Source organism: Alosa pseudoharengus, unplaced genomic scaffold (genome assembly GCF_046254945.1).
Source record: "Alosa pseudoharengus isolate Yale_2024_CS ecotype anadromous, Long Island Sound unplaced genomic scaffold, YU_APseudo_1.1 YU_APseudo_1.1_scf_7, whole genome shotgun sequence".
Classification (NCBI taxonomy): Eukaryota; Metazoa; Chordata; class Actinopteri; order Clupeiformes; family Clupeidae; genus Alosa; species Alosa pseudoharengus.
Genome location: NW_027468859.1, coordinates 39,803,185 through 39,816,448, shown reverse-complemented (window position 1 = coordinate 39,816,448; position 13,264 = coordinate 39,803,185). Strand labels below are relative to the sequence as shown.

The 13,264-nt window shown below is 37.8% G+C and overlaps 1 long non-coding RNA gene across 1 annotated transcript; it reads left to right on the top strand.

Moving 5' to 3' along the window:
* Positions 1-7,365: 7,365 nt before the first annotated feature.
* Positions 7,366-8,961, top strand: LOC143110163 (uncharacterized). The gene is made up of 3 exons (XR_012984082.1): positions 7,366-7,499; positions 8,295-8,432; positions 8,699-8,961. It is a non-coding gene; the product is annotated as an uncharacterized LOC143110163 (long non-coding RNA).
* Positions 8,962-13,264: the final 4,303 nt, after the last annotated feature.

The window sequence follows — 13,264 nt, the reverse complement described above, 5'->3', positions numbered from 1 at the left end:
AGGCACTCAAATGGGGCCAAAGGACCTAGTCGATGGAGAAGATAGCCTTTCCCAGACAAGCTGGTGGAGACACCCGTAATTGATGCAGAAGTACCACAAGAAGTCTTTCTTCTTGATTGTGGGTGTGGCCCATGGACTGCTCCTTTGATGATGCCTGACTCTGCTGTTCCTTGGATTTTCTGCTCTATGGCCATCCGCTTTGCTTATGAAAGAATTGTTTCCTGATTGATCATCATCATGACTGAGTTTCCAGTTACAGTTTTTTTCAAATGCTTACACACTAAATCTTTACTTGTCACACAATTTTCTAAACATGTCTTCCAAACATCATAACCCCACACCAAATCTGCAAAACCATACACTAATTCTCAGTGTTTGACTCAGTTGTCAATTGACTAAAACACATTTTGCAAAACACCACACACAATTTTCTACTTAACACACAAAAATCTAACAGGAAGTAACTTGATTTCATTTTTCAAACACAACCCATCAAAATGCCACACTAAACCAGTGCTTCACTCTCTCTCTTCACATGTGTAAACAACACTCATTACTTTACGGAACACCATCCAGTCATTGTCTTATAAATAGATATACTCTATATGTAGGTATGGACCCTTTCAATCTGGCCCTATAGGATTTCAGAACCAATGCAGATACTTACAGTTTTTTTCAACTGCTTACACACTAAATCTTTGCTTGTCACACAATTTTCTAAACATGTCTTCCAAACATCATAACCCCACACCAAATCTGCAAAACCATACACTAATTCTCAATGTTTGACTCAGTTTTCAATTTACTAAAACACATTTTGCAAAACACCACACACAATTTTCTACTTAACACACAAAAATCTAACAGGAAGTAACTTGATTTCATTTTTCAAACACAACCCATCAAAATGCCACACTAAACCACCAGTGCTTCACTCTCTCTCTTCACATGTGTAAACACTCATTACTTTACAGAACACCATCAGTCATTGTCTTAGTATAGGCCTATAAATAGATATACTCTATATGTAGGTATGGACCCTTTCAATCTGGCCCTATAGGATTTCAGAACCAATGCAGATACTTACAGTTTTGTTCAACTGCTTACACACTAAATCTTTGCTTGTCACACAATTTTCTAAACATGTCTTCCAAACATCATAACCCCACACCAAATCTGCAAAACCATACACTACTTCTCAATGTTTGGCTCAGTTTTCAATTTACTAAAACACATTTTGCAAAACACCACACACAATTTTCTACTTACAGTTTTTTTCAACTGCTTACACACAAAATCTTTGCTTGTCACACAATTTTCTAAACATGTCCTCCAAACATCATAACCCGACACCAAATCTGCAAAACCATACACTAATTCTCAGTGTTTGACTCAGTTTTCAATTGACTAAAACAAATTTTGCAAAACACCACACACAATTTTCTACCTAACACACAAAAATCTAACAGGAAGTAACTTGATTTCGTTCTTCAAACACAACCCATCAAAATGCCACACTAAATCACCAGTGCTTCACTCTTTCTCTTCACATGTGCAAACACTCTTTACTTTACTGAACACCATCCAATCATTGCCTTAGTATAGGTCTATGAATAGATATACTCTCTATATAGGTATAGAGTATAGACCCTTTCAATCTGCTCCTATAGGATTTCCGGTTGAAATATTCAGAACCAATGCAGATACTTTGCAAATAGAGAAAATACAGTAATCGGACTTTAGCTTACAGTAATGTTCTACAAAAAGTTGACTTTATGTAAAATTTGTCTTTTTACTCTATTTTTGTTTGTCCCCATGTTACAGTACCATTAGCTCAATACATTTTTCTGTGCCTCCAGAAATGCCTTAGGAACGCTTACTGTAGAATTGTTTGTTTCTGCAGTTGAAAGGGTCTATAGGCCTATGAATACATACTGTACACAACCCCCCCCCCCCTCCCACACAAACACACACAGACACACACACACTTGTCTTGAGAAAAAAACAAAATCAGTGTTTTCAAAACTCCATGTACATCTGGTGGTCACTGCATTCTTCTTTGCTTTTTTTCTTGTTTGCTGTAAAATACTGTATTCACAACAGCAAATTATTTGGGAAAAATCACTATTTTTGGTTTCAATATTGCTTGCATTTTTACTGTGTATTTCAACTTTTCTTTGTTGATACCATAACTTTCACTCTTGTATGGAAATACATATAGAAAGCCTAAGACAGAAGAGCTTTAGGTTTTGAGCAACAGTGTGTACATGATGTATCCAAAATGTCATATTATGACAAAAGTGTTTGTAATGTGAGGCGAATGTTTGCTTTACAGTTTTTCTCGATTGCTTTTACCTGCTTAAGTAAACTAGAACCCACTTGGTCTTCATGACTAATTTCTTTGCACAGCAGAAGTAATCTCTTGCGAATGTGTTCACACATTTTCATTGGGTTCACACATTTCTCAGACCCTTTTGCAAAACAGTTAACACAGGTGTCATTCAAAAGCCCCAAACTCTATTGGTTTTCCCATGCTAAACAAAAGGAAAACATCTTTTCACAGGTGGTATAGATTCCTTGCATAAGTCTGAATCTCTGATACACCTGTGTGAAACTCCTTTGCACAATTCTTCAATCAGCAATCATTCATTATACATAAGAGATGTCTGTTCTGTGTTGCTATTTGCAAGTATGGATCTAATGCACATTTAGACAAAGTACTGTATTGCCTATTTGGTGGAGAAAACAGTACAAAAGGTGTTTACTGTAGGTCTATTTCGATGAAAGTTGTAGTTCAATGAAATTTACAGTATCTTACTAGGTGTTTGCTGTATGTCATAACAATGACAGTTACATCTTGGGAGGAATGAATAAATTATTTTTTTATTCAGCACATTTTGTCTTTTCACAGTTTTTTTCTGATACCAGAAAAATGAGAAAGTAATGGAACAGACATAGCAAAAATGCTCATTTTGAGAACTAGATTTTGCATTTTGTTGTCCGGTGTGTAATGATTGATTAAAGAGTGTTTTTGAATTGGCAACAAGTTTTAGTGTTTGAAGGGAAGATTTGCTTTTGCTGCATGTTTTAAGTGTTTTGAGAGAGTAACAGCATTTTGCAAGCAAAATGTGTCATTTTGTCCAGAGTGCTTTTGTTCAGACACGGGTGTTAACTGTTTTGAGAACGTGATGTCAGAGTTGACACAGGTATCAAAACGATCGAGAAAAACTGTAAACATGTGTTTTTGACATTTTGAATGTTGTGTGTCATTTTGCTGGAGATTTGGGGCATTTTGCATTTTGTGTAAGCAGTTGTGGGTTTGGTGTGTGGAGTTTTGAAAACGTGTGTAAACAATTGTAAAAAACACACAAAAATCTAACAGGAAGTAACTTGATTTCGTTTTTCAAACACAACCCATCAAAATGCCACACTAAATCACCAGTAACTAGGGAAATTGCTATCACTTATCAACCATTAATCTTACTCACCAGCTACACTAGACTAGACTGTTAGCATTCCTCCATTACAGTTTTTTACAACTGTTTACACACGTTTTCAAAACTCTGTGTCTATTTTTTAAAACTCCACACACAAAACCCATAATTGTTCACACAAAATGCAAAATGCCTCAAATCTCCAGCAAAATGACACACAACATTCAAAATGTCATAAACACATGTTTAAATCAAACATTTGCCTCACATTATAAACACTTTTGTCTTACAGTAATATGACATTTTGGATACATATTACTGTACACAGCTCAAAACCTAAAGCTCTTCTTTCTTTCATAGACTTTATGTATTTCCATAGAAGAGTGAAAGTTATGGTATCTACAGAGAGAAGTTGAAATATACAGTAAAGATGCAAGCAATATTGAAACCAAAAATAGTTATTTTTCCCAAATAATTTGCTGTTGCGAATACAAACAAATACAAATACAAAACAAAGCAAAATACAATGACCACCAGATTTACATGGAGTTTTGAAAAAGCTGATTTTGACGGAAATGACTGACTACTATCAAATTGCTTTGTTTCTTCCAAAGAAAAGTGTGTGTGTGTGTGTGTGTGTATGTGTGTGTGTGTGTGTGTATGTGTATGTGTGTGTTGTGTGTGTGTGTGTGTCTGTCTGTCTCTCTGTGTGTGTAGAAAAAAAATATTGAGCTAATGGTAACTTGGGGAGAAACAAAAATAGAGTAAAAAATACAAGTTTTACATAAAGTCAACTTTTTGTAGAACATTACTGTAAGCTAAAGTCAGATTACTGTAATTTTTGTTTCAAAGTATCTGCGTTGGTTCTGAACATTTCAACCGCAAATCCTCTAGGAGCAGATTGAAAGGGTCCATATAGAGTATATCTATTCATAGGCCTATATCCTAAGGCAATGATTGGATGGTGTTCAGTAAAGTAATGAGTGTTTACACATGTGAAGAGAGAGAGTGAAGCACTGGTGATTTAGTGTGGCATTTTGATGGGTTGTGTTTGAAAAATGAAATCAAGTTACTTCCTGTTAGATTTTTTTGTGTTAAGTAGAAAATTGTGTGTGGTGTTTTGCAAAATGTGTTTTAGTAAATTGAAAACTGAGTCAAACACTGAGAATTAGTGTATGGTTTTGCAGATTTGGTGTGGGGTTATGATGTTTAGACGACATGCTTAGAAAATTGTGTGACAAGCAAAGTAAGCAGTTGAAAAAAACTGTAAAGCTGGGGGTCATTGGTTGATAAATAACTTGGGTTATATTAGAGCCAGCATTTTTTACAGTGAAGTTTGACTGTTCACCTTAACATCAAATTGATTTGATGCATAATTTTGATACAATTTAGGGGGGGGAAATCTACATGGTCTGTAGATTATGTAAGCTTGCATCAGATGGCTCACTTGAGAAAAATCTGAGCAAATAGTGATCTAGCAGCTTTACTGTTTGGACCTTAACAGTCAATTGAGATATAGACATTGATGCAGGTGCTGACAAGAAGACAGTTCATTTAACCATCCAATGCTGCTGGTCATACTCACAGATGGCCTGATGCACCTGTTTTTGAGAGAGACATTCAATGCTACTTTGTGCTGTGTGCAAAATGCTGTTATTCTGCATCAGTAGCCTACCACTGCCCCAAGCAGAGTCCCTCTCAGTCCCAGACAAGCACAGCAGGGTTTAAAGCACTGCCCTAATTGTCATGGTACAGTAGAGCTCTAAGCACATCTGGTCTCAAGAGAATTTATACCCAACAGCAAGACCGCCTGAAGTGTGTGTCACACAGAAAGGGACCTATCCTTGGGAAAGGACTTCAGTATTATGATACTTCGTGAGGGCTGTATTTACAGGGGCTGCAAGGAAAAGGAGGTCAACTGGAAAGGAAAAGCATTGCTGCTATAGTCTATTCAGAAAGTTTTCAGACTCTTTTGAGGTTTCGACTTTTTTGTTTCAGATTCTTTTTCAAATACACGCAACTGAATTATTTCTTAACAATCTACACACAATACTCTACAGTGACAATGGTCATTGATTTTTATTAAATAAAATAAAATATTTAATTATTCAGACCCCTGCAACTGAGCTCTACATCCGATCAATGGTCCTTGAGATGCTTCTACAACGTCCAGTTTGATTGGAGTCCACTTTTTTCTAACTAAAATGAACAGGAATTAAGGTCCCACAGTTGATGATGTACGCCAGAGTGAAAATCAAGCCATGAGGTTGAGAGAATTGGCCATAGATCGGAGAGGCAGGATTTTGTGAAGCCATAGATCTGGGGAAGGGTATAAGAAAATCTCTGCAGAATTGAAAGTGCCCAAAACTCCAAACCACCAATTGGCAACCCACCCAAACTGAATAATTGAATGAGGATCTTGGATCCAAGAACCCAATGGTGGTTTGGGGGAGTAGCTACCCATACCATGGGTGGGAACCTAGGGTTTCAGTCTTACCTGAGGTCATTACCCAAACCCACACCCCATCTCTCTCTCCCAAACTCATTTCCTGATATCTCTTCACTGTCCTATGTAAAAACAAGAGTCTATAAGATCAAAAGTTCCTTTATGGTGGTGGGAGAACCACATGGACAACCATCACAGCACTCCACGGATTAGGTCAGACGAAAGCCATACCAGCCAACAGCTGAAGAAAGCCAACTGGGAGTTGCCAGAAAGCACCTTTATTACTGTAACTCTCAGACCATGAGGGACCATGAGGGAATGCTGTTTTCTGTAAAGCACTTTGTAAACATTAGTTTGAAAAGATATACAAAAAATGTATTATTTTAAATCGTTATGAGAAGTGAAATCCTATAGTGTCGGAGGAGTAAGGTACTGAGCATCGCCTCATTAACCATCCCTATAGTCATACATGGTGGTAGAAGCATCATGCTATGGGGATGTTTTTATGTGACCCTTAGGATAAATAAGATGAGATAAGTGTAGATTGAGAAGAAAAACTGAGTATTTTGAGATCATAAGTAGAACACAAATTGGACTTTGACACACTTTCAAAAAGGAGGGCTATTTCTCAGCTGCCAAATATCTGAAATATGTTAGAAATATGTGTTCTGAGTTTGTCACACCACATAAGGTGTCCTTAACCAACTAAGTAAATTTGGGGGAATAAAAGGTTTAAAAATCACGAGAAAAGGACTGGTATACTCTGTATGCTCTGCAGGTTTGCTGACTGTGCTGAAGCCACATAGTTTTCGGCAAAAAAAAAAAATATATACTGTATAAGGTTTTCTAGGGTGTTTAAAGGCTCTGTACCACACATCAAAGTAAGGGTGCACAGTGAACTTGTTTGCTTGCACCTCCTAGTGACCAGTTGTGAGAAGGCATAACAGTTGAGTAAATTCATCCCAGAAACAAGCAAAAATGGGGATTTACCTAATGTGTTATACTTCATACACAACTGAAGTATCAATAACATAATTCTTCATTGTTTATTTCAATATTTAAATTCATTGGTTCATTTAATTTGAAGACCACCAGGAGTTGGAGAGATGCCATATATCATTTTATCACAACAGTTAGGCCACTGTGTTTCCAAAGGAAATTTTGAAGCAGAAGACTGCAGAATAATTTGCTGTGCAATCCTGTCCTTGCAAGACATATGGCTTGTTCTGTTGTTTTCTAGTTTGTTTGTGTATAAATCTTGTATTTCAAATGGAAAAACAAAAACACAGATAGAGTCTATCAAGGAAGACAAGGAAGTGTGAACTCTGTAATGGGTTCCATGTCATCTTGTCACTGTCTCCATAAGTGTGATAATAGAATGGACTAGAGATGCATGTCCTGAAGGAAATACCAGTGCATGCAAAGAGTTGGACAGATAAAAAATACAAATGAGTATTAAAACTGAGTAGGGGAGAGTGGGGTGATTGGTGCCAGTGGGGAAGTTGTGCCACCCCCTATTTCTAGGGAACCATAGAAAAAATTGGTCATGTGACCACACATTTTTGAAGACACAGCCATTTCACTCATCCTGCAAAGAAGAGAGCCTCATTGCATGACAGGTAAGCACATTTAAGTTGAAAAAACTGTTTTTTGCCTTTCAAAGTAAAATTTCTATGATCATGTTTTTTTGATTGTGTCAAAACAGTTATAGACAAGTTTGAAAAGAGTTCACACATGTTAGTGCTTTGGTAAGCTACATTATGAGTCTATACAGCTAGCATGATGTTAGCTCAAATCTGATGGATGATGCATTTTTTCCAAAATGGTGGGGTTGGAGTGATTTGTGCCAAAGGGCCTGGGTTAAGTTGTGCCAGTGACACAACTCACCCCCATAAATAATGTTTTAAACATATTATTTTATTGTAATTGTGCATTTTATCCTTACATTTTATCACTAAAACTATGTGACAGTCTTAATTTTAAACCAAAAATAGAAATATACCATCATGCTACAGAGTTATAAGAGGAAGACAGGCAGGGCATAATGTTTGGAGAAGGAGCTGGCAGAACATATAAAGGCACTAGCAGTAATGTTTCACGGTCTAAGTCCCATGAAATGCTGTGAACTTGCTCTTGAGTACGCAAAAAGAAATGACATCGATATCCCTGCCAGCTGGATCAGAGAGGAAAAAGCAGGTTTGGTTATGTGCATTTATTAATAAAAAGGGAAAAAAGTAAAAGGGAAGTTTAACAATTATTTCCCAGGAATGCTCATGCAGATAAGAGAAGCAAAATTGGGTACTTATTTAGAGCGTATAGCTTCAACTTATCTAAACACAAGGGACTCAAGGGCTCAATAAGGGACAATTTAAGAGATATGCTAATAATACTAATAAACTTTTAATATTTTCTAGGATGTGATTGGTTTGGAGCCTTTAAAGCACGCCGTCATTTGTCATGCCGCACTTCTGAAGCAACCTCTGTTGGTAGAGCTACTGCCATTAATAGGCACAACGTGGGGGAGTTATTTGATAACCTAAAGTGATGGACAGGTAATCATATGGCTTTGACATGTCAGCCCCAGAAAGACACTCCTGTACAGGACTCTCTCTCTCTCTCTCTCTGTCTCTCTCTCTCACACACACATACTCTCTCTCCCTCTCTCTCTCTCACACACACACACTGACCAGGAAGCCTGGGAAGGAGAGGGGGAACATCATCTCTAGGTAGTAGCAGAGTTGACATCTACACAACCACATCCAACCACCTAAATCTGCTGTAAACTTCTCTGATCAACAAAACTTTAATCTCATTTCAGGTATGACTTCCCTCCACACAAGATCTACAACATGGATGAAATGGTGTGACAACGGAAAATGACCTTTGATGTGCTCATGTGGCGCAATAGGCTTGTAGAAAACTGGCTTTTGATGTTGTAAAATAACTTTAAATAAACCTTAAATGAGTAATTTTGTATTGAATTTGTCTAGCTTTTATAAAGCATTACAGTGTCTGAGATCAAAATATACTGTTTTACTTCAATAATCTATGGCACAATTTACCCCAATGCATTCTCTTCAAAGGCACAACTTACCCCGAAAACCACTTTTTTTCAGAAAGCTATATCTCTTAAATACTATATTTCAGATCGAAAGTGATTGTTCCCAGAGATGCACCACATCCTGAAATATATGTTCATATTGTAGTTGGAAGCATTGCTATATCATGGCCTCCCTTTAAAGTCACTTTAAGTAAAAACTGGCACAACTCACCCCACTCTCCCCTAACTGATTAAAATGAGTATTGAGATTAAAACATCCCTGTAAATTACGACTCAGAGGCAGTGACATCATTTGACAGCTGACATTGATCAAGGGTAAGTCCTCTCATCAAATTATTTGATTTCAAACTCTTTTGTGCCTGCTTTATTTCATGTCGATGAGCTAATGGATCATGCCCTGTCACACTAAAATATCGAAAAGAATGAAATTGTTTTATATGTATATCTAAAACATGTTTAAGAGTACTAAAATTCCTGCTCACATGCAAACAGTTTTGATTCTAGAATGTTCACAGGAAGAGAAATAGCAGTTAAAATGACTGACTGTCAGGCCCTGTCACATCAGGCCTGTCACAGCCCAATCACTGCTCTGTGACAGGGTCTGATAGCCATGTGACACGGCCTGACAAATATTAGTTAATATTCATTTTATTACCTTTATTGCATGCCAAATGCATTTACTGCATGCCATAGCCTTCATGTTTCTATATAAAAAATAAATGAATCCAAAAGTCAAATCCATGATGTTTTACAAGAAAGATGTTTGCTGCACTTCTGAAACAAGTTTAATGCACCAATTAAAGTTTAATCTCACTACTGGTTAATAGGGGTGAACGATTTTGGAAAAAAATCTAATTGCGATTTTTCTCACCAATATTGCGATTGCCATGCGATATGCGATTATTTTTAAGCTCTTTATCTTCTGTCTTATTCAACAAAGACAGGCAATATATTATTCTATAGTATGACCAACACAAAATAATAGATACGTTAAACATAAACTGTTCTTTCCTGGAGCCCAGGCCTATGTTATGATGGCATTAGGTCATTGAATAAGATTGATGAATGAAATATGTTTTATTTAACTATTTTAATCACATTAGTAGACCTATATTTGTTGAACTTCCAGCCTTGTATACATTTAATGGTTCTGATTCGTTTTTATTTTGTTTCTATTTCATGTAGATATGACCTTCTTTCGTTAGTTAACAGTGGCACTGACACGGCTTCTCATTGTCCTGTGCTCTCCATACACGCGCGCGCGCGCACGCACAGACACACACACACACACAGACCCGCTCCTCTCCTCTGTAGGCTACTTGCACGTGAATCGGAACAAACTACTGTAAATTGTTGTAGCGCAAATAAATGCGGCCGAATGACCGTTCGGCTCGGTGTTAACTAAAGGTTAGCATCATCAACACCGCAGCGCAATATGCATGCATGCAAATTAACTTGTTCATATCACAACAAAGCCAATCGCGGAGACAAAACTCTTTAAACAGGCAAAGTTATCAGCAGTTAGCAGCATGTATGTAGCCTAGAGCCTTAGCTGGTAAGCTAACTTTAGAACAGCTGGGTTTTTGGTGGTTAGCTGTGTCAACTACTTGCGGATAACATTATGCATCAATTCATTACCTGTGAGATGAAATGTTTGTGCCGCCAACCCCCTTGGATATCGTAAATGCACCCACTGTCACTGTACTCTAGTAAACAAAGTCCCCAGTGCACAGGTGAATGGCTGCTGTGCAGCCTAAACAGTCGTGGAGTTTTAATCGTCAGCTGGACAAGTGAATGAAGTTACCAGCCAGAGTAGCAGCACAGGGGAATTATGAACTAGAACCAGGGACATGGCAGGTTTGGGCAAAAGGTAATGAAGAGGTTTATTTTTAACCAAAGTAGCTCTACTGATCAGACCTTTCTTGACACTGTTAGCTGGTCCTCTTGTTTACGTTTTTTGCTTCTTCAGTGGTCGGTGAGAAGAGTCGGTGGCGCAAGCGCAAGTATAAATGCGTTTTGGTGACGTCACATATTACAAATCGCAGCCTTTGTGGTTTGAAAATCGTGTTTCATCATATCGCGATATTATCGCAAATGCAATAAATCGTTCAGCCCTACTGGTTAAGCCCCTGGAAGTTGTAAAACAGGAACTTTGGAAAGGGGTATCAATGGGATCCTTTCCAGACAGATCTGCAGAGCAAATTCAAATTTGATAACAGGTTCATCTAGGCTCACCCTGAAAAGAGGCAATTTTGGAAAACCTTTCCTTTTCTTGGAAAACGTTTTCTCAAATTTAGAACCCCTTTTTTCAAACAGCATAAAATGACCTTTTTCTTAAGCTTAAAGGCACCTTATGAGGTCATCTACAAGAATTGAAGTCTCTATGAGCCTTCTTCAGAATTTTATGGATGTCCAAACTAGTCCAGCTAGAAGGGGGTTAACCATTCCAAATGTAGGCTATATGTGGCCAGCAATATCTGTAGGCTATCATAAGTAGCCTAAGCTAGGCTAACCTGACCCTAGCCAGATGAATTTCGTTCCGCTTAGCTCCGCCTAGCAAGGTGTCCTGTTATAGACCCTTTCAAGAGAGTTCCATTATCAGCATCATAATTGGCCCCACAAGACTTCCTTTTTAACATTTCATATGTTATCTTAATGCAGGGGCCCATATAGAATGTTCAAGCATTGTTTTTGTTTACCTTGTTGAAAGGGTCCATACGCGGAATTAATGGACGAGGGCGAGGGCCAAAAAACTCCCCGACGCGCAGCGGAGGGGAGTTGCCTCCGCCTGAGTCCATTACTTCCGTATAACTGGACACACCTCGAAGGCCGTTATCCCGCTTATCATACGTTTAAAAAGAAGCTCACTAGTTCAGCTTGTTGTACAACTTTCGTTGGCCCTATAACAGCGATAGTATGGACAGCTTGTTTACAGTTGATTCCATTGTTGCGAAGCCTGCAACCAAAGATTCTAGAGCGCTGCAACCGTCGTCCTACTATGGTTGTTATAGTTACCATTCATAAGCATTGATATGGAACGGTGTCCTGTTATTCAGAATTAATAGCCACCCCACCAGCCAATCAGAAAAGATTATTTCTTCTCTCCGGGTGATAATACATTTTCAACCACATAGCACCTGACCATTTTGGTTGCTGATTTCTGGGACATTTGTTATTATTTCCCCCAAGTGTAGGCCATCACCATTTGACAGGTGTGACAGATGACAGTTGTCAAGTGTCATGAATGACACTGTAACGTGTGAACTGTTTGCACACCAAAATTCATGATTGACTCTGAAGTAGCTAGGCACTGAGATAAGGCAGGTTGCCAAAATGGCATACGGCCACTTTTCTGAAATTGTGGTAAAAACAACATTCCATAGAAATACTCAGAATTAGGAATAACTTTGCGTCCTTCGAGATGTAGAGGCACACAATATCAGTAAATACACACAATATCAGCCTGAATTTCCCCTTGGGGATCAATAAAGTATCTATCTGTCTATCTATCTATCTATCTATCTATCTAAATAAAGAAAATGTTAGGGGGCCGAGTGGAGGCACCGGTTGATTTCACATTGAATGACCCATCTGCAGAAAAATAAAAGCTTGATCCTGTTTTTTTTTTTACTATTATTTCCTTTTATTACAGTGCATGAAAATGCACTGTACTGTTCTTCCTAGGCTTCTTCTTCTTCTTCTTATTATTATTCCGCTTACCACTTTTTCTAGACGCAATTTCTCTTGAACAGTTTAACTTAGAAACTTCATTCAAACTTTGTAACGTAGGTCTTCAAACAGATCGGGTTGCTATCTCTTTTCAACTTTGAAACTTTTATACTTTTTAAACTATTAAAGAAAAACTTTTTAAAAATCCCCATAGACTTAACATTGCCGATTATGACATCATAATACGGCCATTAAGCAATTAGAATCCTATGGCAGGTGTTCAGGCCACCTGGATCTCAACTGCCAGTCTCAGGCTTTAAGCATACAAACTGGCCCTATTAAGACTACACATCCTGTTAAACTACTTCCTCTGCCAAAAACTGTTTCAAAATAAAAGTCCTCACTACAATATTTCACTGTTAAACAATTTAACCCTTTAAACTACTGAACTTTTTAACTGTTTAGCCATTGTAACTGTTACTTGTCATCAACTATGACTCCTACCCACTGTAGCTAGTTAGCATGGTTAGCATAGTTAGCATGCTAGCAAGTTAGCATGCTAGCATGTTAGCATGCTAGTTAGCATTTTTAGCAAAATTACTAAAAATGATTAGCTAAGTTAGCTAAGTCACATGGTTAGCATAGTTAGCATGT